General features: G+C 38.1%; 1 protein-coding gene across 4 annotated transcripts in view; it reads right to left on the reverse strand.

Moving 5' to 3' along the window:
• LOC105477949 (A-kinase anchoring protein 6) overlaps nt 1–24799 on the reverse strand; it is a 651033-nt gene that overhangs the window by 457412 nt on the left and 168822 nt on the right. The window contains exon 1 of one of the 4 annotated variants that reach the window (XM_011734850.3): nt 1497–1563. The exons of the other annotated variants lie outside the window; for them this stretch is intronic. The gene's annotated coding sequence lies outside the window, so the exon portion shown is untranslated. Of the gene's footprint in view, nt 1–1496; nt 1564–24799 lie in introns of those variants that run through there. 4 annotated transcript variants of the gene reach the window in all.

Below are 24799 nucleotides of genomic sequence, written 5' to 3' on the forward strand. Positions count from 1 at the left end.
AGAATTAAAACAAATAACTTTAAATACGTGACAAGCCTGAAGTGTTTACAAATGTATGTATCTCTTTAGAATAAGAGTAATTTCTTCTCTTTTTATTATTATCGATCATGTCTAAAAATGATAATAGCCAAGAAGATAACTAGAACCCGTATTTGGCCTTAAATCTCTCCCCATTATAATTTTTCTTCTTAATTTTTTTAAATTTTAACTTTTCATTTTGAGTTACAAAAGAGTTTCAAAATAGTACAAGAAAGTCCAGTAAACTCTCCACCTAGCTTCCCTGAATGCAACATCTTATACAACCACAGTACTTGTCAAAACCAGAAAATAAACACCGATGAAATATTATGAACTCATCTACAAATCTTATTCAAATTTTGCCATTTGTCCTACTAATGTGCTTTTTCTGGTCTAGGATCTATTCAGGGTCATTCCCTGCATTTATTTGTCATGCCTCCTTAGTCTGCCCCAGTCCAAGACAGTTCTTCAGTCTTTGTCTTTCATGACCATGACAGTTTTGAAGTGCACCAGCCTGTTATTTTATAGAATGTTCCTCTATTTGAGTTTGTTTGATCTTTGCTCATGATGAAAATCAGGTTATGCATTTTCGGCAAGACTATCATTTAATGATATTATATACCATTTTCAGTTTATCAAGGCAAACATGTCAATATGTCTCAATATTGATAATGTTAACTTTGGCCACTTGGTTATGGGGTGTCAGCCAGGCTTATCCAATATAAAGTTACTATATTTCTCTTTGAAATTGCTAGGCACTTTGTAGAGCTATATTTTGAGATTATGCAAATACTTTTGTCCAATTGTTTTAGCATCCAGTGATGATTCTTGCCTATAACTATTATTATTATAGTATTTAATAAATGGTTGGCAGTTTTGAGGGTAATGTACAAAAGAAAAAAATTAAAAATTAAAAAATAATAAATGGTGATTTTTCTATTTCCATAATTTCTGATACATTCATTAGAGTTCTACTGTAAGAAGAGATCTCCATTCTCCCAGTTTATTAATTAATTTTAACCCTATGAACTCATGGATATTTATTTCAGTCTATGAATTCTAATTCATTACTATCATAACTTATTTTGTTGCTCAAATTTGTTTTCAATTTGGCCAGCAGTTGCTCTTTTAACTGGGCTCCTATATCCACTTGACATATCCCAATCATTTCTTGAGCACAGCCGTAGTTTCTGGTGTAATAAGATGCTTTAGGTCATCTTATACTTTCTCAGCCTCAGTCCTGGAATCAGCCATTTCTCTGAGGAGCTGAAGTTCCCTTTATTTGGAAAAGGTATTTAGAAACCAAGATCTGAGCTAGGAGTGCTCATGGCTACTGGGCTTTCACTGTTTCTAGGACTCTCAGTGGACAGAACTGGAAAATATATGTATGTATACTAAAGCCATGCATACATAAGCATTAGTATCTATTTCTTTATATTTGTGCATATATATTAGAAACCATGAGTTCATATTCATACCTCCAATTCTAATCCACCACAGAGGTCATTCCAGCCTTCCTTCTTCCCTTATTTGTACTTTCTTCCTCTGACAATGAGAAACAGTTTTCATTATATTATTTACTGCAATATATTTACTTAATTGCTATAAAGGACACATAATTTCAAAATTGCTAACCCTGTGAAAAACAAGCTATTAACTAAACATTGTGTGCAATTCTTCACCTTGTAATATATAATCAAAAACTGTTTTCCAAAGTTGCTTAATTATTTCCTTCACTATCCCATTCACTGTTGTTATATGTGTAATAGTTAGGTTCATTTATTACTAGTGGTTTTCCACTTTGGTTTTCCCCACATCCTGGATGATTTTTTTAAGTAAGTGAAATATTAACATGGTTCTAAAAGTCAGAAGTATATAAAACGAAATATTAAGATGAGAGTCACTCCCACTTCATATCTTCTCTATTTCCATTCCCCTCTACTTTTTCCCTCCCATATTAGTCTATTCTCACACTGCCATAAAGAAATACCTGAGACTGGGTAATATATAAAGAAAAGAGCTTTAATTGGTTCATAGTTCTACAGGCTGTACAAGAAACATAGTGGCTTGTGCTTCTGGGGAGCATCAGTAAACTTACAATCACGGCAGAAGATGCGAAGGGGTAAGCAGGCACATCTTACATGGCCAGAACCGAAGCAAGGCAGTGAGGTTAGAGGTTCCACACACTTTCATCAAACAACCAGATCTCAAGAGAACTCACTATCACCACAACAGCACCAAGGAGGATGGTGTTAACCATGAGAAACCACCCAGCCAGAGTCCAGGTGGACCATAGAGCTGCTCTCAATTGCCCAATGGTCAGGGAAGAGCTGATTCTGAAGAATATGCTTTGAAGGAAAGCAAACCTCTTAATATGCTGGATTTTCACATATTTGTTCAGAAACATGTAGGAGCAGAGATAACTAGAGCCAAAAAGGATATGAACTTCCAGCTACTGCTGTTGAAGACACTGCAAGATTTCCCAGTTGGTAATAAAAGCCTGGGAGGGGAAAAAGCTGAAGACTCAAGACCAAGACATCAGAGAAAAACATCTAAATAAGACAAGAGCAGAGACACTCCAGCCAAGGAATTTTGCAACTTCCAAATCAGGAGGCACTGGAAGTTGAATATGAGAATGCTATTGCATGTTATCTTCCATTTGCTTTAAGCTGACATTGAGCAACCTGAGGTTCTTTGCACTTAATCCCTCAACTGCTTTTAACAAAGTTTCTATCAAAGCACCTGGTCGTGTGTCATTGAGAAGTGACATCTGGGTCTCAGGGAACAACTGTAGGTCCTATACCCATATTACAGGGAAGCAGCCTGCACTGGTACCTAAATAAGATATTTTCCTGCTGTGTGTGGCACATGCTACATTAGCAGCAAATGCAACATTTAAAAAACAGAGACAACTAGATTCTTGGGGGAATCATGGCAGACAGGAGGCAGGACTAGATTGCAGCTCTGACTTGGATGGACAGAGCAGCATATGGAGGCTTGCGTCATGAATTTTTGCTCCAGAACAACTTCAGGAATAAATCAGGAAACCTGAGAGGACCCACAGACCCCCTGAAGGAAACAGATTGCTCCTGCAGGATCCAGGAGACACCTCAAATACTGTGCTGGTATCTACAGCTGAGAGACCCACAGATGGTTCACATCACAGGACTCTGTGCAGACAACCCCCAGTACCAGCCCAGAACCTGGTAGACTTGCTGGCTGGCTAGATCCAGAAGAGAGATAACACTCACTACAACTCAGCTCTCAGGAAGCCACATTCATAGGAAAAGGGAGAGAGTACTACATCAAGGGAACACACTGTGGGACAAAATAATCTGAACAACAGCCTTCAGCCCTAGACCTTCCCTCTGACAGAGCCTACTCAAATGAGAATGAACCAGAAAACCAACTCCAGCAATATGACTAAACAAAGTTCTTTAACACCTCCAAAAAAAATCACACTAGCTCACCAGCAATGGACCCAAATCAAAAAGAAATCCCTGATTTACCTGAAAAAGAATGCAGGAGGTTAGTTATTAAGCTAATCAGGGAGGCACCAGAGAAAGGAGAAGCTCAATGTAAGGAAATCCAAAAAATGCTACAAGAAGTGAAGGGAGAAATATTCAAGAAAATATATACCATAAATAAGAGACAATCAAAACTTCAGGAAACAATGAACACACTTCTAGAAATGCAAAATGCTCTGGAAAGTCTCAGCAACATAATTGAACAAATGGAAGAAAGAAATTCAGGGCTCGAAGACAAGGTATTCGAACTAACTCAATCGAACAAAGAAAAAGAAAAAAGAGTAAGAAAATCTGAACAAAGCCTCCAAGAAGTCTGGGATTATGTTAAACGACCAAACCTAAGAATAATTGATGTTCCTGAGAAAGAAGAGAAATCTAAAAGTTTGGAAAACATATTTGGGGGAATAATCAAGAAAAGCTTCCCTGGCCTTGCTAAAGACTCACACATCCAAATACAATAAGCATAAAGAACACATGGGAAATTCATCGCAAAAAGATTATTGCCTAGGTACACTGTCTTCAGGTTATCTAAAGTTAAGACAAAGGAAAGAATCTTAAGAGCTGTGAGACAAAAGCACCAGGTAACCTCTAAAGGAAAACCTATCAGATTAACAGCAGACTTACCAGCAGAAAACCTACAAGCTAGAAGGGATGGGGGCCCTATCTTCAGCCTCCTCAAACAAAACAATTATCAGCCAAAAATTTTATATCCAGTGAAACTAAGCTTCATATATGAAGGAAAGATACAGTCGTTTTCAGACAAACAAATGCTGAGATAATTCACCAATGCCAACCACCACTACAAGAACTGCTAAAAGGAGCTCCAAATCTTGAAACAAATCCTGGAAACACAGCAAAAAAGAACCTCTTTAAAGCATAAATCTCACAGGACCTATAAAACAAAAATATAATTTAAAAAAAAAAAAAAAGGTATACAGGCAACAAATAGCAGGATGAATAGAATGGTGCCTCACATCTCAATACTAACACTGAATACAAATTGCCTAAATGCTCCACTTAAAAGACACAGAATTGAAGATTGGGTAAGAATTCACCAACCAACAATCTGCTGCCTTCAAGAGACTCACCTAACACATAAGGACTTGCACAAACTTAAGGTAAAGAGGTGGAAAAAGACATTTCAGGCAAATGGACACCAAAAGCAAGTAGGAGTAGCTATTCTTGTATCAGACAAAATAAACTTTAAAGCAACAGCAGTTAAAAAAAGACAAAGAGGGACATTATATAATGATAAAAGGCCTTTATATCACAATCCTAAACACATATGCACCTAACACTGGAGCTCCCAAATTTATAAAACAATTACTAATAGACCTAAGAAATGAGATAGACAGCAACACAGTAATAGTGGGGTACTTCAGTATTCCACTGACAGTATTAGACAGGTCATCAAGACAGAAAGCCAACAAAGAAACAATGGATTTAAACTATACCCTGGAACAAATAGACTTAACAGATATATACAGAACATTCCATCCAACAACCACAGAAAATACATTCTATTCAACAGTGCATGGAACTTTCTCCAAGATAGACCATATGATAGGTCACAAAACGAGCCTCAATAAATTTAAGAAAATTGAAATTATACCAAGCACTCTTTCTCAGACCACAGTGGAATAAAACTGGAAATCAACTCTAAAAGGAACCTTCAAAACCATGCAAATACATGGAAGTTAAATAACCTGCTCCTGAATGATCATTGGGTCAAAAATGACATCAAGATGAAAATTTAAAAATTCTTTGAACTGAACGACAATAGTGACACAACCTACCAAACCTCTGGGGCACAGCAAAGGCAGTGTTAAGAGGAAAGTTCATAGCCCTAAACACCTACATCAAAACGTCTGAAAGAGCACAAATAGACAACTGAAGGTCACACCTCAAAGAACTAGAGAAACAAGAACAAACTAAACCCAAACCCAGCAGAAGAAAGGAAATAACCAAGATCAGAGCAGAACTAAATGAAATTGAAACAAACCAACAACAACAACAAAAAAAAATACAAAAGACAAATGAAACGAAAAAGTGGTTCTTTGAAAACAAATAAAATTGATAGATCATTAGCAAGATTAACCAAGAAAAGAAGAGAGAAAATCCAAATAAACTCAATAAGAAACAAAATGGGAGATATTACAATTGACACCACAGAAATACAAAAGATCATTCAAGGCTACTATGAACACCTTTATGCAGATAAACTAGAAAACCTAGAAGAGATGGATAAATTCCTTGGAAGCTACAACCCTCCTAGCTTAAATCAGGAAGAATTAGATACCCTAAACAGACCAATAACAAGCAGCGAGATTGAAATGGTAATTAAAAATTACCAACAAAAAAAGTCCAGGACCAGATGGATTCACAGCAGAATTCTACCAGACATTCAAAGAAGAACTGGTACCAATCCTTTTGACACTATTCCGCAAGATAGAAAAAGAGGGAACCCTCCTTAAATCATTCTGTGAAGCCAGTATCACCCTAATACCAAAACCAGGAAAAGACATAACTAAAAAAAAAAAACAAAAAAACTACAGACCAATAGCCCTGATGAACATAGATGCTACAATCCTTAACAAAATACTAGCTAACTGAATCCAACAACATCTCAAAAAGATAATCCAACATAATCAAGTGGGTTTCATACCAGGGATGCAGGGATGGTTTAACATATGCAAGTCAATAAATGTGATACACCACATAAACAGGAATTAAAAACAAAAATCACATGATCATCTCAATAGAGGCAGAAAAAGCATTCGACAAAATCCAGCATCCCTTTACGATTAAAAAATATAATAAATATAATAAATAATAATAATATAATACATATATTATAAATACAATAATATATAAAATATAATAAAAATAAAAATGATAAATCTAATAAATATAATAAAAGCTGTCGATGACAAACCCACAGCAAACATAATACTGAATGGGGAAAAGTTGAAAGCATTACCTCTGAGAACTGGAACAAGACACACATGCCTACTGTCACCACTTCCCTTCAACATAGTACTGGAAGTCCTAGCCAGAGCAATCAGACAAAAGAAAGAAATAAAGAGCATCCAAATTGGCAAAGAGGAAGTCAAACTGTCACTGTTTGCTGATGATATGATCGTTAGTCTAGAAAACCCTAAAGACTCCTCCAGAAAGTTCCTAGAATTGATAAAAAAATTCAGCACAGTTTCCGGATACAAAATTAATGTACACAAATCAGCAGCTCTTCTATACACCAACAGTGACCAAGCCGAGAATAAACTCAAGAACTCAACTCCTTTTACAATAGCTGGAGGCATCACATTACCTGATTTCAAACTACACTGTTAAGGCCATAGTCACCAAAACAGCATGGTACTGGTATAAAAATCAGCATATACACCAATGGAACAGAATAGAGAATCCATAAATAAACCCAAATACTTACAGCCAATTGATCTTCCACAAATCAAACAAAAACATAAAGTGGGGGAAAGGACACCCTTTTCAACAAATGGTGCCAGGATAATTGGCTAGCCATGAGTGGGATAATGAAACTGGATCCTCATCTCTCACCTTATACAAAAATCAACTAAAGATGGATTAAGGACTTCAATCTAAGACCTGAAACTATAAAAATTCTACAAGATAACATTAGAAAAACCCTTCTAGACATTGGCTTAGGCAAGGATTTCATGACCAAGAACCCAAAAGCAAATGCAATAAAAACAAAGATAAATAGCTGGGACTTAATTAAACTAAAGAGCTTTTGCATGGCAAAAGAAACAGTCAGCAGAGTAAACAGACAACCCACAGAATGGGAAATAAAATCTTCACAATCTATACGTCTGACCATGGACTAATATCCAGAATCTACAATGAACTCAAACAAATCAGTAAGAAAAAAAGAAACAATCCTATTAAAAAGTGGGCTAAGGATATGAAGAGACAATTATCAAAAGCAGACATACGAATGGCCAAGATACATGAATAAATGCTCAACATCACTAATGATCAGGAAAATGCAAATCAAAACCACAATGAGATACCACTTTACTCCTGCTAGAATGGCCATAATTGAAAAATCAAAAAATAATAGACACTGGCATGGATGCGGTGATCAGGGAACACTTCTACACTGGTGGTGGGAATGTAAACTAGTACAACCACTCTGAAAAACAGCGTGGAGACTCCTTAAAGAACTAAAAGTAAAACTACTATTTGATCCAGCAGTCCCACCACTGGTATCTACCCAGAAAAAAAGAAGTCATTATACGAAAAAGATACTTTGTAGAAACATGAAACCAACCCAAATAAAGAAACTGTGAGATGTAGATAGATATAGATATATATGATGAATATATATGTGATGAATATATATATTCATTATATATGATGAATACTATATATCATCATATATGAATACATATATCATCACATATATGATATGAGACATCTCTACATATATAGAGATATATATAGTATTCATATATATATGATGAATACCACTCAGCCATAAAAGGGAATGAATTAATGGCATTCACAGCGACCTGGATGAGATTGGAGGCTATAATTCTAAGTGAAGTAACTCAGGAATGGAAAACAAAACATCGTATGTTCTCACTCATAAGTGGGTGCAAAGCTATGAGGATGCAAAGGCATAAGAATGACACAATGGACTTTGGGGACTTGGGGGAAAGGGTGGGAAGGAGGTGAGGGATAAAAGACTACAAATAGGGTGCAGTGTATACTGCTAGGGTGATGGGTGCAACAAAATCTCACAAATCACCGCTGAAGAACTTACTCATGTATCCAAACACTACCTGTTCCCCAATAACGTATGGAAATTAAAAAAAAAGAAATAAAAATAAAAAACAGAGACATCTAGTTGAAAATAAAAAATAACAATCTTAGTAAAAACAGAACTCTGTTCAAACCAATGCCATCAAAAGATAAAGGGGAAGAATTCCTCTCCTTTTATGGCCATGGGACCTGCACTCTGGGGCTTCAAAGCTTGAATCAGAGTAAACATTTAAGTAAATGCTTCCAATATGCATAATGGATGCTGCTTTTCCCTCTCAAAAAAACTGTCTCTTACAGCCACCCCTTTTTTTTTCCAGAGTGTCATGAGGCAAGATGGAGTTTCTTATTGAAGGTGAAGTCCAAGCAAGACCAGCGACAGCATCATGACAGGTGAAGCACCAAAAAAAGTAGTCTAGAGCTTTTTATCATTTCAAATTTGCTCCTTGCAGATCTCCCTAATGCCAAGCAGATCAAAGCATGGAATATTCATAAAACCACATTAATTCCATAAGCACCCATTACCATAAGTTGAATCAATTTTTCCAACTGGAGCTTTCGTTATAGGCATCATCCGTACCCCCTTCACCCATCCTAACAGACCCCATTTTAATCTCTCCCCACCCCTGCACATACAAGCACAAAATGTTCTCAGAATTTATGTGTACTTGACACCTTGCCAGTGACAATCATGCCCCCTAAAACCAAAACAAGTAGTAATAATGTGGACTTTGTTCTTTTCAGGGAACTCATTGAAGGGTGGAGCTGAACCACCACAAAACAGGATAAACCAGTTCCTATTAAACCAATATATCAGACACACTGAAATAGCACAGGTAAACACCAGCCCGAGGCTAAGAAACTGAGGTTCTGGTCTTAGCACTGTCATGTATTAAACAAATCATTTCTCCTCTAAAACTCAAGAAATAGGATTGAGGTCCCCTCCATTACCAAAATTCTATGATTCTATGACTTCTTGTAGGTAGTCATCATCAGCTATCCTTTGCTTCTCTCCTCAGATGACTAAACAACAACAACAAAACATGAGGTGGCAACTTGAGAATTTCCCACATTTTAGCCCCCACTCCCTCGTGAGAATTTTTCTAGTGGTATTAAGATCATCCTGAATACTCCGCAGATTAGGGCAATGTAAGACACAGAATCTCTACCCTAGAGACTTAACCTATTGCTCCGGTATCATGAAAATTAACCTAGTAAAGAAAGAAAGCCCTCCTCCCATTATTCTAGCAAGAAGGGAACACACCGACCAAAGATTCATTTCATCTTGGGCCTATAGCCTCATTTCAACAGTTAAGGGATTTTGCTCAATCATAGCATTTACCAAATGTAAGCCTTTAGTTAGCAGAGTGCTAACTCTTAATCAGGTGCTTCTAATTCCAGCACTGTACACCACATTACTGCTGGCCGTTTGTGCATCATGAACCAGTCCATCAACAGCCTACCCTTGGTCAGTTACATGCACAATGGCAAAAGCAGAGAACACTGGAGTGTTCATCAGAACTTTAAGTTCTCAAGGCAGCAAATATGGTCAAAGATGCTCACTTTGAAATCCATTAGCAAAGTGCCACATGAGAGATTGATACTTGGCCTCTCAATAATGCTGTTTTCCTCTAGGATTGGAACAGATGATGACCCTTTCTTGAGTTAAGCAAAAAAAGTTGGCTTGCACTCAGGAGCCATGTTTAAACACCAGAATTACCTTGAGTCCAGGGAGATGCTCCCAAAAGGAGAGGCCCAAGAAAACTGAGATCAGCCAAGGAAAAGCAAATGTATGCCTCCCATCCCCAGGGAGCTCCCAGAGCAGGCCTAGGCTCATTGAGTAAACTGATATGTAGAATTACTCATGATATTTAAATTTCTTTCCAAATGCTCCCAGTTGAATTTATATGTGTTACATCACATGATATAACTCCACTGTAATGTTACTCAGGAAAGCATACTGAATTTTCCGGGACGGGCCAAATTCAGACATTTTGTGTCAGCCTCAGAGTATGTGAAACATTATAGGTTTCAGAGACTGCAGTCATTCTAGAAGATAATACAGTCCCTTGAAAGATAATTCGCCCACTTTTTCAGACTACATTAGGAAATGACATGGTATCTTGATGAATACACACACATACAGTCCTGTCTTGTTTTCTATTAAAAAGCCTTGATCTATTACAGTGGCAAGTATAAGATATACTATTTTTGACAAATGGTTAAATAAAAGATATTCTTTTAAAGTTGTTTTAACACAATTCTTTTACACAACTAAACATTTTGCTGATATTTTGAAGTAGTTTCATCTTCAGCCTCTCTCATTACTTTTCAGACAGAAAAAAAAAAAAAAAACAAACACACATAAAATCTGTCCTCCTGATTAGAACATCAAAATTCTATCTCTAATTCTAGAATGAAGCATAATCTTTCTAAAGCAGTAACTTTTTTTAACCAGGGGTTGTAGTGCTCTGGTGGTATTAGGAATTTTGAAGCTAGTGTCCAGAGGGTAAGGCTGGTGGAGATACCAACAGTGTGCAGGTGGTGGCAGCAGCACCCTTTGCGGGCCCACTCTCCTCAGCCCAGCTGCTACCACATCTCTCCTACTCCAGGCAACCACATCCAAATCACTGCATCCTTCCCCTGTACCACAGTTTCTTCCTATTGGTACAGTTTATTTCCCATGAAAAACAAAGCCGGTATACACTTCCACACTCTTCCTCTACCACAGGCAGTAAAACCCGGCAAGCATCTCTCAAGGATTTTCTCTGGACATGCCACTGTAACTTGCACTTGAATCCTGCCAATTTTTCCTTCTGAGATGAAAAGATGAAGCTGCAACATAAGGACATCATGTCATTGGGCACAAAGCACTCAACAAATTTTCTAAATTGAAGTATCTACCAATGATAGCTAACATTTATTGAGCACTTACAATGTGCTGGACATTCTACTAAACATTTTTGTGAAGTAGCTCACTTAATCCTTATTATAACCCTATGCAGTAGAAATCAGTATTATCTTCAAATGATAGATGAGGAAGCTAAGCTTCAAAGACAGTGTGCAACCTGCCCAAAGCTCACACAGTGAGAACGTGGTGGGACCAGGACTTGAACCTGTGATGTCTCACTCTGATGCTGGTACAGAAATGTCCTCATTTCAGAGCCTCCCTCTGAAACCTTACTCTCAGACAGAGGGGTAGGCTCCAAGCAGAATTCCAGAGACAAATTCCCAGCAGATGGCTTAACTAGTGAGAGGACTGAAACGCACTAGTATCAGCAGAGAAGTGAAGGTATGGAAACAGCAGCAAAAAGAAAAGACAGAAAGTGAAATCAATGTTTGCTAAGGACCTGCTAGGCGACTCACATTCCTGTAAGGTACTACTAACCCCCTTTTCACAGATAAGATTACGGAGGCCTAGAAAGTTAAATAACACACCAAAGGTAAGGTAAGTTAGGACTCCACCAAACTGGAGATGAGCAGGCAGAAATTTTCATTCATCTAGGAAAAGAGAGGGAAGAGATGAGATCATACAGTGAGTAGGACCCTGGACCTGAGGCAGGTGAGGGTTTGAGGATGGAGGGGAGGAGAGACACTGGTTAAAAACCAAAGGAAGAATCTGAGGAGCCTTGGGTACAGAAGTCATTAGAGGAGGGTTTGGGCCAGATGAGGTAAGTTAGAAGAAAAGAAGGGACAATGAAGCAGAGAACTAAAATAGAAGGTTTATGGAGGAATAGGGGTAACTAAAGGAATGGCCAAAAAAGCAGAAGATGTTGGTCTCTTCCTCCCAGCCTTTCCCTCTAATGTAAACTTCACTCTGTCTCCTAGTTCCCCCACTGCTCTACCTCCAGATCTTAGTCTTATATTTCTTTTTCTTTCCTTTAATGGCCCAAACAATGGAACCAAAGCATACTTTTATTTTATATGATTGAATAAAGTCACATGCTCACACTTAGGTTTTAAATTAACTCAAAAGATAGTTTTCTATCTCTACCACTACCCAGAAACTTCACTAAACTAGAACCAAGTTTCTCTTCACAAGGAAATATGAATAGCTCCATAAATATCATAAGGAGATATTTCCTTTTTGTTTTTTTGTTTTTTTGTTTTTTTTGAGACAGGGTCTCACTCTGTCACCCAGGCTGGAGTGTGGTAGTGCAATCTCGGCTCACTGCAACCTCTGCCTCCCGGGTTCAAGCAATTCTCCTGCCTCAGCCTCCGGAGTAGCTAGGATTACAGGTGTGTGCCACCACGCCCAGCTAAATTTTTTTGTATGTTTAGTAGAAACAGGGTTTTGCCATGTTGCCCAGGCTGGTCTCAAACTCCTGGCCTCAAGTGATCTGCCCCTACCAGCCTCACAAAGTGCTGGGATTACAGGCATGAGCTACTGTGCCCAGCCAATATTTTCTATTAATATGTAACTTTAAATTTGTCTTATTCCTACCATAGACTAGGTGCTTTGAGCGCATGTTTCTTCCACTGAATTGTCATTTTTAAAAATAAGACTTTGGAGATTTGTTTTATGCATAAGCCCTGCTAAAAACACTAAGAAAAAAAAAACTCTTTTGTAAGAGGGTCTTAAGTGAAATCTTCACTGAAATCTAAGAAATCTTGAGAAGTAGAAGTTCTAAAGCAGATGGCTGCTCTCTATAACTGACTACAAGTGGTTTTAATGGTAGCAAGTTGCTTTTCTCATGTGACTCTAGCAGCAAATAATTCTGGAGATGGTACAGAGGCTTGGGGAAATCAATAAGGACCAGCACTTCTATCCTTCTGTGTGTTGGCATTGCTTTTCCTTATGAGAGGCAGAAAATTGATAACTTTTCTATCTAAATGCCTCTTGAAGGGAGAGTCTGTTTTAAAATATTTTACTAATGTCTGAACCACTGACTTTGATAGCATAAAACACAACTTCAAGCCCAAATGTAACTAAAAAAGACCTTTCAAAATCTTCATTCATTTACTCCATTCACTCACCAAGCATTTGCTAGTTTGTACCTGATCTGAAATAGGCACTGGGATGGAGACTGAGAGAGAAATAAACTATAAAATGTTGTCTCTAGGAGCTTTCATTCTGGTGCAGGAGACACATAAAAACAATTTATCACAGGTTGCTCAATCACGTACTATAAGTGAGGAAAGAACAGGGGGTGGGGAACTCAGAAAAGGGGAAGTTACTGCCTGAAGACACTGGGGAAGCCTTCATAGAAAGGATAATCCCTCTAGTCTTGAGGGATACACAGACATTTTCCAAGTGCATTTTCAATGCCAGGAGCAATAGGCTCACAGGATAGAAAAGGAGCTAGAGATTCAAATCAGATAGTAAAAGTCTTTAGATGTTCAGCCGAGACAAACAGGTTTCTTAAGTCTGAGAACGACAAGGAGAGCTTCAAATTTGAAGAATAAAACTTGCAACATTGTAAAGACAAATTTATATAAGGAATTAGCCAGAGATAAGGCAGCTGTGGTCATCTCCAAGATGTGATAAGTGACTAGATGAGACAGAGACAGAGAGGAGTGGAAAAGATGGGCTGATTGTGAATTTCTAAGGCAGATGTGACAGGGTTTGATACATGATTAGAGGTGGAGTGATAGGGAGAAGACATTGTCAATGGCAATTCACAGATTACCAGGCTAGATGGAAGCTAGATGGAAGGTGATGCCATACATGGAGATTAAAAATAATGTTCTTGGCAGGAGTTGCTGATCTCAGTTCTAAAGTGTTGACTTTGAGGTTCTGAGAGGCATCCAGGTCAAGATCCAGTCAGAGATACAGAGCTCAAACCTATGACCAAAGTCTACAGACCAAACAGTGATGGAGACACCCTCTCATAGGAGGGGCTGACATCATTAAAGAGGATCAAAGGGGAAAGGAAAAGAAGCAGGAAGCTCAAGGAGAGGAGGGACAGGAAGTGAGGAGCAGAACGAGATGTGGAAAGAGAAAAAGGAAATGAGAGAAGGAACAGTCTTTATACTTTACTCTGATGGAAAGGTATAAATCTATCTCAGGCTTCCTGGCTCTTCTTCAGGCAACTCTATGTAAAATAAGAGAGCAGAATAGAAACAGAGAACCTGTATTACAGAGGACAGTTGACAGTAGCAAACGAGATGCAATGAAATAACTTTCTACCTTACTCCAAAGTAGTTAATGAGATTTTCTTTAAAAGCTAAGTAGTCTGAAGTAATTTCATACTGAAGAAAATAATCCTACACTCATGGCCAGGCGCGGTGGCTCACGCCTGTAATCCCAACAATTTGGGAGGCCAAGGGGGTGGATCACCTGAGGTCAAGAGTTTGAGACCAGCCTGGCCAACATGGTGAAACCTTGTCTCTACTAAAAATACAAAAAAATTAGCCAGGTGTGGTGGTGCATGCCTGTAATCCCAGCAAGTCCAGAGGCTGAGGCACGAGAATTGCTTGAACCCAGGAGGCGGAGGTTGCAGCGAACAAAGACCGCACCACTGCACTCTAGCCTGGGCGACAGGAGTGAAACTCGGTCTCAAAAAAAAAAAAAAAAAGAAAGAAAGAAAAGAATCCCAGACTCTTCAACTGTCCAGTATTAGTTTCAGTTATCCAGAAAATTCACATAGATGAAATGTCTGTGAGAGTGTCAAAATAAAAGAATTATTTCCATTTATAGGTATTATTTTCCCCCAGCTATTTGAAACAAAAAACACTATCCTAAAAAGAAGTTACTGATTTTGGTCATCTTAATAGCTTTATAACACTAGAAAATAAATCAAACCAGTTTAAAAGTCACTTTGGTGTGCAGCCTAATAGATGATGTACATGAGGACAATCAATAAATATTATTTCCTGTTGATGATTAGGCTGGTCTCTCTTTCCCAGCAGGTACCCAATCCTCAGCCACTTTTCTCTCTTCCAGGCATGAGCTCCCACTGACTTCAAAGGAAGCTTTAAAAATGGATTAAAGCAAAGATCATATATTGACTTCAAAGGGAGCGCTGAACACACACAAAATATTTCACGGGAGAAGGGATGGAGATGGAAATTTTGTTCCTCTTATTATTCCATGCTTAATGAATACCATCAGCATTTTCCATGTATTCAGCCAAAGTGTATTTCTTCCCTTTGCAATACTTTCCATTTTGATGACATCATAATAGTTGTTTATTCTAGAACAAAATCTAATATTTGCTTTAAATATTTCAGTATTATTATAATGATGCTAAATGTTAGTTTTCTCCCTATATAATATGGCAGCCATGACAATTAGGTTTTGTCATACCATGCAAAATATTGCCATTTTAATTACATACCATAATGTCACTATGAAAAATTTTGAGAGTTACTCTTTAGAGCATAATGTTCTTTTAGTATACACAGCCAGATCTGATTCTCAAGACTCTCTTTCTCTCCCCAAATGCAAATAATTTAATATAAGTTTAGAATTTTCAGTATTAGTGTTCACCATGTCTACTGCCTCTCTGCATGATAATTGTCAATATATCACCACTACCACCTTAACATATGCAAATTCAAATAACTTACACTTCATGGCACTGAAGAGACTCTGAAAACAAGAAAATATATTACAAGTACAGTTTATCTTCTCCATAAAAAATCTCAGACTCATTCTAAAATAGTAATTATGATTAATCAGGGGCTCTTAAACAAGTATTGTAAGTTAATAAAACTCCTACAGAGCCCTCTGAACTCACAAGGATTCTGGTGTTCTCCAGAAGTAGGACACCCAGCTAACAAACAGTCAAATGAAACTTGAACACAGTGGGGCTGATGTCTGTGTAGGAAGAAACCAGTGATTTTTACCCAAATGGGCAGCCCTTTTCTAGGAATCTCCATGCTCCTGTGACTGTACTCATAGCTGGCCTTTTTCTCAGCATGACACTCTGGCTTCTCTCTCTCTCTCTCATGCACATACATATATGCACATTTCTACATGACTTAATCATACATGGGAGTGATGAGCCACATGATGCAAAAAAAAAAAAATGTGGGAGGGAGTTAGAGAAGGCTCTCTTCTATTCTTATGGGGAAAACAAAAGAGGGCATGGCTGAATGTGTTATACAATTCAAAGGAGAGAAAGATCAGACACAACATCACATTTGACTAAATTCTATATAAGGTCTCACAATTGAAATAATGAAACTAGTGGAACTGCCGCCAATAGTAAGCTAGAATGAACGACAGAAATAATTGCATCAAACCAGTAAGAAATGTTCAAAGGGTACGCATAGGCACTGATTTAGTTAGGAAATCCAAGTCTGACTTTAAATTGTAAGAAAAGACCAGAACCACTTAGGAAAAGTGATGTTTCCAGGACCTACTGGTATATACCATATGCGGTCATGACAGAAATAACCAAAATGTTGCCTTCCTCAGTTTACTCCTCAACTAAACCTAAAAGCAAACAGTTCAAATGAAAACAAAAACTGCAGGCTGGGCGCGGTGGTTCACGCCGGTAATCCCAGCACTTTGGGAGGCTGAGGTGGGCGGATCACATGCCGTCAGGAGTAAGACCAGCCCGACCAACATGGTGAAACCCCATCTCTACTAAAAATACAAAAATTTGCTAGGCATGTTGGTGGGTACCTATAATCCCAGCTACTCGGGAGGCTGAGGAAGGAGAATCGCTTGAACCCAGGAGGCGGAGGTTGTAATGAGCTGAGATCATGCCACTGCACTCCAGCCTGGGTGTCAGAGTGATACTCTGTCTCAAAAAAAATAAAAGAAAAGAAAAGAAAAAAAGAAACTGCAAACATATACCCTCCTTATTCTCAAATGAAAGCCTGGTTTGAGTATAAATTTACATCCACATTTTGAAACAGTTCTTTTATCTGGTTTTAATAGAGAACTTAGTTTTATTTAAAAGAAAAAGTACTAATTTTCTCTGTGTTTTATTCATTTTGTTTATTCATTCAATAGACACTGACCAAACATTTATTATATGAAAGGCACTGCAATAGGTCCTATGTAAGAACCCGAAATGAAACAGATGTAGACTCCATTTTCCTGGGGCCACAGAAGGGCTACTACAGGGCACAAATAATGATATTGCATGGGAGAATGTATTCTATGGCCATCAGGAATAAGACACAGATAAAGCTTATTATATCTCTGTTAAAAGCAACTAAGGAAAAGTAAAAACTAATTTTCACTGAAGTGCTTCAGAACCCTAGTTCTGAGGGGAAGTTTATAGATTTTCTAAGGGAGTGGGGGGTGCCCCAAGGTCAAATAAGTTCAAATAACTTTGGGAAACACTTGGTAGACAAGTTAGAATAGGTTCTTTACTGTAGGACTTCCCAATAACTTTGATGAGCTAATTTAACTTGCAAATTTCCAAGAGGATAGTAGAGTTGGCAACATTTCTTAAACTCATTTGACTACAGGACACTTTTTTTCAGAGCATCTCATGGAACTAGTGATCTACAAAATACTTTGGAAGTCCTAGTAGAGTTTGAGCTTGTGCAGAAAATATGAAGCATTTTAAATTGACCAGTCTTAAGTAAGCGAAGAAGACAAAGTTGGAAAGGTAGGTTAGAGTCAGATCACGGATGACTATGACCTGCTGACTACTCTCTCCTGGAAACTCCCCTTCCTTAGCCACTATGTTAAGGCAAGTCTGAATGACTTTGGCTCAAAAACTGCTCTGCCACTCACTTACTAATCTTAAGACCTTCAGCAAATTACTTTTCTTTCCCTGAGTTTCCTTATTTCCACACCTATAAAATAGGGTTGTTATGAGGAAGGATTCGATGAGCCCATGAATATAAACTGCTTATCATACCTGACAAATAATAAATGTTATCTATCTTTCCATCTGGGGCAATTCCCTTTCCTGCCTTCTGAATATTCCCCTCTGCCTCCCTAACTGACACAGCACTTTCTTCAGGTTCCTTAAATATAGGCTTTCCTTAGAATTCCTTTAGCCACCTTTTTTTTTGTTTTGCTTACTCTAAATGTTCTCCTTTAGTGATAGCTTCAATTTCCTAGCTTGATACACTCTATATCTACAAACCCAGCCCTGATATTTCTCTAAAATTCTAGAGAGTACTTCCAAACAACACCTGAACATGTGTACCAGAAATGTCCTACAGGTAGTTTGAGCTCATCATGTTCAAAACTGCACATAGTATCTTCTGTTGTAGTGTACTTCCATACTCTTTTCCCTTCTATATTATAGGTCCCATTATCAAACACCCAGTCGTTAAGGCTAGAAAACCTTGAATTCAATTTTCACTTTTTCTACTCTCCCAACCCTGCCTTTGCTTCCACTACCCTCCCCACATTCGGGTGATCAACTGATCCACCGATTAAATTTCCAGATTATTTCTTGAATTAATCAGTGCTGTTTCATTCCTACTACAGGCTTTCATCACATTCTTAGAATCTCTCATTTAGATTTATGAAATAGGTTTCTAACTTGTTTCACTCTTCCAATTGATCCTCCACAGTATGACATTTCTTAAATACAAAATTGATTATCTTATTTTCATATCTTAAAACCTATTAAGATTACAATTTTTATATCAAATATTTTAAACAAATAATAAACACTAGTTAATGATAGTCATGCTGAAGTATTTAGAGAGGAATGAACTGAAACCTATAATTTGTTTTGAAATGTATAAAAAATAAAATGAATTGATGGATTATAAAGGGATAGATAGGTGATTAAACAAGTATAGCAAAATGTTAATAGTACAATCTAATGGTAGTTGTACTAGCACTGATTGTAGAAATCTTTCCATTTTATTTAAAAATAAAATCTATACTTTAAAATTGTCTATAATAAAATGTTGGGGAAGGAGGAGTAAAACTATGAAGGCTCCGGGTCATCTACAGGGTAGCATCCAAATATCTTAGGTGGACCCTTCACAACTTGGCTCCAATTTACCACTCCAGCCTTCCATTCTCCTACTGATTTGACCCTATGTTCTAACCAAATGGAATGAATCAACACCCCCTTAATGCCTTATAGACTCTTTTGTGGCTAAGGCTTTGTCATCCTTCTATCTTTGCCTGGAAGAGTCTTCATTATTTTTCTGTCTGGCAAATGTCTAATCATTTTTAACAGCAGCAGCATCTCCTCTGGGATGACTCCCTGGACAAAGTTAACTGATTGATATTCATTCTCTCTCTCTCTCTCTCTCTCTCTCTCTATCTCTCTCTCTCTCAATTGCATTGTAGCACTTACTGTGTTGAGCTGTGATTAATACTTACGTATGTGTTTTTCCCAACTGCACTAGCTGTTCCTTGATGACTATCTCCCAGTCTTTGTATACACAATACCCAGCATAGTCCCAACACATTCTAGGTCCTCAATATATGTCTCTGAATTAAACTGAACACCAGACTAAGAAGTATGCTAGTCCTTACACAAAGTTTAAGTTGCTGTCTCTGGGCTTTTTTACTTTGCTCAGTGGCAATCTGTCTGTCCTCTGTTCCATATGCCAGGGGTTTGCACTCTCTCTCATCTTTAACCAGCGATAAGTATATCAGCTGTTGTATATAATCCAAATGGGTTACATACATTTCAAATCTGTCTTCTATAATTATGGAGTAAGGGTTTTTCTTCCTATAAAGACTTTTACATGTGAGGAGAAGCTCACTGACAATTAGCTAATGCTTGGTCTATTTCTGGAAGTGCTAAAAATGACCCTATGAAACCGCCTTTGCAAAATTATGACAGACAGTGAAAGAGATCTAACTTAACTGACTCCATCTTGCTTCTAACCTCCAAGCTGTCCTTGTTCATTCCCGGGCATAGGCTGAACTAACTTTGGGAGAAACTTAGTTTATAGTTTAAACAAAGAGAGTAACAGGCTTTCCCAAAGCAGACCTCCTTCTTGCCTGGGGACTAGATTGCCTTTGTAGGACTAACATTAGTCAGAAGATTAAAAATTATGGTTTAGGAGTCATGCAGCTGGAGGCTACAAGATTCCAACCCTCCCTAAACTGCTCCTAAGATCAGTGCTTGAGATATTTTGCAGACTCTGTACTTGATGGATCAGCTGGCACCACCCAGATCAATAAACTGGCTCATCTGATCTTCTGGACCCCCACCCAGCAACTGACTCAGCACAAGAAGAGAGCTCTGACTCCCTGTGATTTCATCTCTGACCAATCGGCTCTCCTGGAACACGGGCTTCCCCCACCCAAGTTATCCTTAAAAACTCTGCTCCCCAAATGCTTGGGGAGACTGATTTGAGTAATAATAAAACTCCGGTCTCCCGCACAGCCGGCTTTGTGTGTATTACTCTTTTTCTATTGCAGTTCCCCTGTCCTGATGAATTGGCTCTGTCTAGGCAGCAGGTAAGGTGAATCCCTTAGGCAGTTACACTTATACCTCCCCCCCAAAAAAAGCCATAAATTTTGAAATGAAATTTATATTACAAAGAGCTAGAACCATCAGACTCTGAAACATTGAAAATTCTCTCAAAATTTCTACCAAGGATTGTGTCTAACATCATCTTTTCCTAAAACAAGCAACAATTAGCAATAGCACTTCAACCACTCACTTAGTTTCCCCCAATCATTCTCAGTATTCTCAAAAGAGTTTCCAACACTACCCAAATCCCATAATGCTTGCTCTCTCTCTTTCTTTTTCTTTCTCTCCTCTCTCTCAGACACACAAGCACATGTGAATACACATACACACACACACACACACACAGAGCAACAAAAAGATGTAGAGGTAAAACTGAATACACCATTCACTCTTCAAAGGTAATGTTATTTTCTTGTGGGGTTCCTAATTCCTCCTTCTAGTGTTTTCAGAAAAATTATTGCCAATTAATAATTCAATGCTTGATTCCAAAAATCTGAATCTTGCCAGTTCCTCTACTTTGTCTCTAGCTTCCAAAAATTAAAAAAAAAAAAAAAATGTGATCTTAAAGGAGTATATTTCTATAAAGAAGCTTTTCTCTGTTAAAAAAATATATAACTCTTTTCAGAGTTCATTGTTATGGCCATTTGATTTGGATGACTAGTACTTCTTACCCATTACAAACACTACATCTGACCCATTAAATTGACACTGGTCCAAGTTTCACTAAACTAAAACATCCCCTCCTCAGCCTGCTGATGGTGTATTTCCTTATAAAAAAAATCTTAAATAGTGAGTCAGAACTCCTTTACAGAAGAGTCACAGAAGTCTACAAAAAATGCATCAAAAGTAAAAGAAAAAAATGTTACATGAATAAACACTTAGTGTTTACAAAGTGGTTACAATTTTGATTTGCGTAACAAGTCTTCCCCAGTTCCCATCCTGTTAGCCACTCCTTCCTCAAGCTAGCCTCCTTCTGTACAGCAATTTATTTGTTCATCTCCTCTACAAGGCCCTGACCCTTACAGGGGCATTCTATATCCCCAGGGCACAGTACAATGAAGGAACAAAGTAGGTACTCGGTAAATATGTGTAGGGAAAAAAAGAAAAGGAAGGAAGGAGAGAAGGAAGGAAGAGGGAGAAGGAGAGAAGAAAGAAGAGAGAAGTAGAGAGAGAAAGAGAAATAGGAGTGAAAGAGTAATAATCTGCATATCTTGCAGATGAGGAAACCACCCTTCAAATCAGGTAAGTAGCTTGCCTAGGGAGCTTCCACTCCACCCCACGACACCTGGAATCTTTGACTCCAAGCTACACCTTGGTTCCTTCTATTCTCCACATTTGAAGTATCTTGCCTCTTTCTAACTTCCTCTTATCAGTTCATTCTTCAAAAAACAATAGTTAATTCCACCTTTTTCACCTATTTCAACTCCCCATGATTTTTCCCTCTACTGCAGACCAATGTCACCAATTTTTATACAATCATTTTATTTTATTTAGAAACAGGGTCTTGCTCTGTCATCCAGGTTGGAGTGCAATGATCATAACTCCACAGCCTCAAACTTCTGGGCTCAAGAAATCCCTCAGCTTCAGCCTGCTGAGTAGCTAGGACTACAGGTGAGCACCCTCACGCCCAGCTAATTCTTTTGTGTTTTTTTATTTTGTTTTGTTTTGTTTTGTTTTTGTTTTGCAGAGACAGAAGTCTCACTGTGTTGCCCAGGCTAGTCTTGAACTCTTGGTCTCAAGTGATCCTCCTACCTTGGCCTCCCAAATATGCAAACATGTTAACACTTAAATAAAAACAAATAGTAGTCTTCATGTGTACATTTTATTTATTTACCTATCCTTTTCTCAGAAAGATTTTAAGGTGACTTTTTATATATGTGTGTTCTGGCTCTACAAAATCCATGTATATTCATTAGGGGTTGGGGTTATGGTGCATATGTCTTACTTATGATGTTTTATCAGTCATAGAAAACAAGACAAGAATTTATTTTTAGGACTTAGTTAATTTTCATGTTTCTGAAGTTCTCTTGCCACAGTTTAATATATATTCCTCTACTTCTCAGTATTACTATTTAAACTAACAAATAACATCCCTCAAAAGAAATCAACCAGAGTGAGTTTTAAAAGTATGATTTGTTGACTCAGTTTTACACCTTCAGGAATCTACTGAAATTAAAACCAGGAGTCAAAATGAGTCACTCCTCTTCCTCTTACATAAGGAAAGAGCAATCATGAATGGGATATACAACAAATAAGGCAGGTCTCTCCAGTACTAAAATCTGCCCAAGTCTTTTCATGCCAGCAAAACTAAAAAATACTAACCCCAAAAAGATCTTTAATCACTTTCTCATTTGTTTCCATTTTCAGAGCCTTCATAACAGTAATTTTTTTAGCTTTAAGAGAACTTACCACCACTCTATTGTTTACAGTGTAGTAAAAGATTTATTTTATGCAAGTTACTCAGTCTTTATTCCATTTCACCAGCACTAATAGAGCCACTGGTTTCTTCTCTGATCAATTAATAAGTTATTAATGGCTAAGCCTCAGAACTGTGCAATAAAAGACACTGCAGAGCTCTGCTAATGGTCACATATCAGAACAACAGTTCTGGTTTGTAGGGAATCAAATAATGAATCCGTCATTATTTGTGTTCACTTCTGGTAATTAAGCATTTAAATAACACTTGACATTCAGCAACCATTTTTATAAGCATTCCCCTTAAGAACCTAGAACACCATCAGATCAATAGCACCGTCTTTGTAAGGCACAAATTGATGGTGGCTAAGGACCAAGAAAGCTTCTCCCTTCCGTGTGAAGGTGATGCTACTCCCATTAGGGAAACCACTAAACTTCTTTTCCAGCAGCAGTTTCTGGTTTGTGCTAATTTGTTGACAGTCTTTCTGTCTTGTACCAAGTCTCCTCCTGACAGATGGCAGGTGTTTCAGAACCTTTGACCCTGTCCTGCAAATGCCAAGCATCATATGGCCAAAGTGGAATACAACATACTGACTTAGAAATAATGGTCATGTAGGCCGGGCGCGGTGGCTCAAGCCTGTAATCCCAGCACTTTGGGAGACCGAGACGGGTGGATCACGAGGTCAGGATATTGAGACTATCCTGGCTAACATGGTGAAACCCCGTCTCTACTAAAAAAAATTACAAAGAAACTAGCCAGGCGTGGTGGCGGGCACCTGTAGTCCCAGCTACTCAGGAGGCTGAGGCAGGAGAATGGCGTAAACCCAGGAGGCAGAGCTTGCAGTGAGCTGAGATCTGGCCACTGCACTCCAGCCTGGGCAACAGAGCGAGACTCTGTCTCAAAAAAAAATAATAATAATAACAATGGTTATGTAATGACCCCATGTTAAGCTGCTCTAGGAGGTTATAATTTTTTTTTTTCTTTTTGAGACGGAGTTTCTCTCTTTTCGCCCAGGCTGGAGTGCAATGGCGCAGTCTCAGCTCACTGCAACCTCTGCCTCCCATGTTCAAGCTATTCTCCTGCCTCAGCCTCCTGAGTAGCTGGGATTACAGGATTCTGCCACCGTGCCCAGCTAATTTTTGTATTTTTAGTAGAGATGTGGTTTCACCATGTTGGCCAGGCTGGTCTCAAACTCCTGACCTCAGGTGATCCACCCACCTTAGCCTCCCAAGGAGGTTATGATTTAAAGGGAACTTACACATTTTGTTTTGTTTAAATCATGGAGAACAACAAAAAGAACTGTTATTTATATTTGGAGCAAGCCAACTGCTAAAGGAATAAACTCAGTGTTTGAAATGGATTGTTTTCTCCTTCACCTGTTGAGGAAAATATTCTTTAAATTAATTTAATAAAAGTACTGTGCACTAACCACAAGCCAGCACTTGGAAGAAAATAGTGATCCAGGATCCAAAGTATGATCACTGTGAATAAATTGTGTCAGGCTAACTTCCTCCTACTTCTTTGTTTTTAACAAGTTTGCAAATTAACAGTTTAGAAAATGTAATCCATATGTATACCTATCTACATTTCATCAAAGATTTTAACTAAGTTGATTGAGATGTGGACAAGGTAATGGACAACAGGAAACCTGTAACAGATCTAATGACCTTGTCTAACAGTTACTGGTTTCTGGGTCTTTATCAGTCTGAAAGGAGGTTTTTTTG

Source organism: Macaca nemestrina, chromosome 7 (assembly GCF_043159975.1).
Source record: "Macaca nemestrina isolate mMacNem1 chromosome 7, mMacNem.hap1, whole genome shotgun sequence".
Lineage (NCBI taxonomy): Eukaryota > Metazoa > Chordata > Mammalia > Primates > Cercopithecidae > Macaca > Macaca nemestrina.